This window comes from Onychomys torridus, chromosome 23 (genome assembly GCF_903995425.1).
Source record: "Onychomys torridus chromosome 23, mOncTor1.1, whole genome shotgun sequence".
NCBI classification, from domain to species: domain Eukaryota; kingdom Metazoa; phylum Chordata; class Mammalia; order Rodentia; family Cricetidae; genus Onychomys; species Onychomys torridus.
This window is the reverse complement of record NC_050465.1, coordinates 10,969,138-10,974,254: the sequence shown is the minus strand read 5'-3', so window position 1 is coordinate 10,974,254 and position 5,117 is coordinate 10,969,138.

The window sequence follows — 5,117 nt, the reverse complement described above, 5'->3', positions numbered from 1 at the left end:
TGTGGGCAGAAAATGAATATTGGCAAAGAGCTTACAGTAATTTTGGGGGATAGATTATCAACAAATATCCCCAAAGTAAGAGACTTTAGTTTATAAAAAGTACTAATTGGTTTCTTCTTCATATAGTAAATGGGACACCAATTTCTGGAATCCCTATATTCTATACTGATGCAAATTAATCAGGAAAGGAAGGATATAAATCAGGAAAATAAGTAAAATGGTTCTAAGTCATTATGATTCAGCTAAAAAAATCAAAGCTATGTGCCATTATTGTGGTATTAGTAGGTTCTCCTGAAACTCTTAATATAGTTTCTGACTCTCAAGATACAGAAAGTATTGTTTTACACAGTGAAACTTCTGAAGTTATTCCTGATGATTCAGAATTAACTTCACTGTTTATTCAACCACAATAAGTAATTAGAAATGGAAATCATCCATTGTATATAACACATACTAGATTTCATATGTGTCTACCAGGCTCTCTAGCACAAGATAATGATAAAAATCAATCAGTTATTAAGAGGAAATGTGGTAGAAGCCTCAGAATTTCATAAGAAACACCATGTTAACAGCAATGGTTTGAAGAAAGATATTTCTATCACATGGCAACAAGCCAAGCAAATTATAAGGAAATTTCCTACTTGGGTTTTTTTTTTTTTTTGTATATATATATACAAAAACTCCAAACTCCATTACCTTCAGGAAGTAATCCAAAAGGTATCCAAAGAAATGAAATTTTGCAAATGGATGTGTTTCATTTTACAGAGTTTGGAAAATTAAAGTATGTGGGCCAAACCATGGAAATATATTTAGGATTTCAATGGGCAACTGCTCCAAGTTTTGAAAAGGCTGATTCTGTAACTACACATTTATTAGATGTTATGGCTATTATGGGAATATCTGTACAAATTAAGACTGACAATATTTTTGGCATATGTCTCTCATAAAATAAAACAGATTTTTGCATATTATAACATTAAACAAATTACAGATATACCACAAAATCCTACAGGACAAGTGGTTATAGAAAGAACTAATTGCACATTTAAAGATATGCTTAATAAACAGAAAGTAGTAATAAAGAGCCCCAGAGATAGATTACACAGTGCTTTATTAAATTTAAAATTTTAAATGCTAATGAGAAAAGAATACCAGCTGCCAAGAGACATCTGATAGTAGAAAAAAACTGCTAAATTAAATCATCCTGTATATTTTAAAGAGGTGGTGACCTCTGAATGGAAATCAGAAAATATGTTACATTGGGGAAGAGGTTTGCCTTTGCTTCCACAAGAAAAGAAAAGCTGTGGATACCATTAAGATTGATAAAGACTAAATTTGAACAGGAGAGAATTCCTGAATAAGGAGAGGTGATAGTTCATCACACAGCTTGGTCATTCAATCCAGACTAATTTATAAAGAATAACAAGTGCCTTTCATCGGATCAGGTAAGAAAAAATAAAAATAAAAAATATTTTCAAATGATAATTTTCCAAAGGCAGAACTATATTACTGGCATGAAATAAAAAATGGATTTTCTTAACCTAAGTGTCTTACAATTCCATGTTAGAATGTTAGTCTGTATATTACCATATGGCCCAGGCCATCTTAGATATCTTCCTAAATAAAAAGGATATTTTTGTTGTTTCATATTAAAAACACAGAAGTTTTAAGTAAATTCAAAAACTTACTACAGTTCAAATTCGTTTTCTAAATCTCTAAGAGTTGAAGTAATTTGGAGCTAAGATAAAATATTTGAGCAAGGTGATGGAAGCCCATGTCTTTAGTGCCAGCAGAGACAGACAGATTTCTATAAGTTAGTTGTTTTCTAAATTCTAGAATTATAGTAAACAAGGTGGGATTGGCATGTGCTTTTAATCCCAGTAGAGACAGATGGATCTCTATAAGTTAGTGTTTTCTAAATTCTAGAACAAGGGGGTGGTGGCACATGCCTTTCATCCAAACACTCAGTGACAAACTCATATACATTCTTAATTGGTATGTTTTCACACTAGAGAAATCACATACAATTTTATAGATTATTATAAAAACATTCTACAGGGTTACAAGAAAGGTAGATAATTATGGATATCATATTTATTGATGAATTATCAACTGGGCACTCTTCATAAAACAAAAAGGCATCTACCAACATTTGCCTGTTGGATTCTATTGCAAACATTTTCCATATATGGGGAATAAATATGCCCTTTGAGAAAAAAATCTGGACATTTTATGAGACATGGAGAACCTTATACTCAGTCATTGCCAACCACCCTATGGTCATAGGAGTGCCCCTTACTATGATGATGGGTTATGTTAGAAGGCAGAGTCCTTCACAGGCTTAGCCATGAAAGGAAAGGTATTACAGTGGGACTGGTATCTATCTGAATTATTTTGTGACCAGGATGTGGTAGCAAAGGAGTCTGTGACTCCCCACACTGAGGTAATTGCTCATTTGGCTATAATCCTCATCCTTAACCCACTCACTTCTCCCCACAAAGAGGTATCATTATAAGTGGGGATGGTCACAACATTTGGCTAACACATGGTTTATTGATGGCTCATCAACCATTGATGGAACCAAAGCTAAATGCAAAGGGGCAGCTTATAGACCAGGGGATGGAATGTCTGTTCCTGAGCAAGGAACTACCAAATCAGTGTAACACACTGAAGTAATAGCAGCACTATTGGCTAAAAGACAAACATAAGGAAGGTAAAAGGAAAATCTGTCTTCTCCAACTCATGGTACTTGTGCAATGGTATATCTATATGGTCATCAAAATGGAAAACCACTAACAGGCAGAAGAATGGCAAAGATATCTGGTCATGGGAGGCATGAATGGAAATGACAAAACCTAGCAAAGATATCAAATTGTGTGTAGATCATACAGGCAAGACAGACAAAATGTCTGAAAATAATAAAATAGTAGACAGATTGGCATCCTGTTTAATTAAGACTAGAATATTAAAATTTACCAGAAAACAAATTCAGAATAAATCAGCAAAAAATGACAGATTACTTCTAAAAATAAATACACTTTACTTTTGAATTTATATATAAAGAGAAAGGGGAATACAGGTATATTTATCCACATATACTAAGATATATTTAGTTTCAAAATTTCAAAAGATTTTTTAATTGAAAGATAGCACTTTTTCTGTTGTCCAAAATCATGTTTCCCTAGGAAAAAAATATAACCTGCCAAGAAGAAATACCCACTCCCCCAAAGTTAGGGTTGGGGCAGGGTATTGCTTTTATCTTTTCAGGAACTAAAAAGCATTCAGCTAAAGAATCCTGAAACCACTAGACAAGTGAGAAACAGCCAAAGAAAATGGACAAATCATTAAGAAAAAATGTCCCAAGGAAAAGAGTTAACTGGCCTGACAGAAACCTTTGAAGTCTCCAAGAAGATGATGGGACCCTGCAATGATAAATTCATCTGGATTGTGGTAATACTGCTAAGCTGACAAACACCAACCAAAGATTAGCTACTGTCTACAAACGGCTCAAAACATTCAAATACCTGAGTTCATATGAGACTAACACAAACATTTTATAGAACTTTGAACTCAGAAATACTTAATCCTAAAGCTGCCAAATACAAGCAAGTTACACATTATGGAAAGTTTGGCAGTAATAGCTTCATTATTGTAAATAGTTTTACTATGTTAGACTTAAACATGTTTCTTTTTATTTAGACAAAAAGGGGGAAATGTTGCAGGCTATTTGATCACACTGTAAACCCCCAAGTTTGCATTATTTGCTAGAAAAATCTGTTTCTAGTTGTGTGGGTCAGCCCTAGCACACACCTTTAATTCAACCCTAGCACACACCTTTAATCCAAGAGCTTTCGGCTTGAATATTATAAACAGTAATAAATAAAATCAACCATAGGTCAAGAGGTAAGGTGGAGCAAGCAACTAGTCAACAGAAAAAAGAAAAAAAAATCATAGCGTGTAAGAGGAAGTCAGGAAGATGGATAGAGAGACTCACAGGAAGCAGAATGGAGGGAGATCTGGTTGGAGAAATTGTTGTTTGAGATAGAATAGTAGAAAACTATTTTTTTCTGGGATGGCAGAGGAAGAGGAAGCCGCAGGGTGCTTTCTCTGTCTCTCTGGTTTTCATCCCAGCATCTGGGTCCTGAGTGTTTTTGATAAAATAGAACAATAGAGTCTTAGTTTTTAAACAGCAGATTTTTCTTTTCTGATGAGAGTTGAAATATGCATTAATCTATGGGTATATTAACAAGTCATTAGGAGTTTAGTTTAATTCTACATCCATATCGTAGCATTATAGTAGGTTGTGCCCTAGGGCCTATGAGCTATTTAGTCACAGGTTCTTGGCCCAATAATGGTATCAGGTATTGCTTTCATGTTGTGGAGAAGGACTTAAATCTTATAATAGAGTGGTTGGTTACTACTATGATATTTTGCCAATGTTTTAGTTAGGGTTTTTATTGCTGTGAAGAGATACCATGACCACAGCAACTCTTATAAAGAAAATATTTAATTTGGGTGGCTCTTTTACCCTTTTGGAGGTTCAGTCCATTATTGTCATGATAGGGAGCAGGGAGGCCTGCAGACAGATGTGGTGCTGGTGACATTTTCACCAGAAGGCAGCAAGAAGTCAACTGATTCATTGAGTAGTATCCCAACCACAGGAAACCTCAAAGCCTGCCCCCACAGTGACACACTTCCTCCAACAAGTCATACCTGCTCAACAAAGCCACATCTCCTAATAGTGACACTCCCTGTGAGAGTATGGGGATCAATTATATTCTAACGACCACAGTTCACTTCCTGGCTCTGTAAGTTTGTAAAAGTATTGTAATGCAAATATCATTTAGTTCAATTTCAAAAGTCTCCGTAATCTATCACACTCTCAATGGTGTTTTAAAGTACAAATTACAAAGTCTCTTCTGAGATTCATGCAAGTTCTTAACTGTAATCCCCTGAAAAAGCAAAATCAAAAAACAGATCATATACTTCCAACATATGGCACAGGATATACATTACCATTCCAAAACAAGGGGAAGGAAGTATAGTGAGGAAATATTGGACCAAAGCAAGACCAAAAACCAGCTAGGTAAATTCCAAGCTTTGCAGCTCCTTTGTAG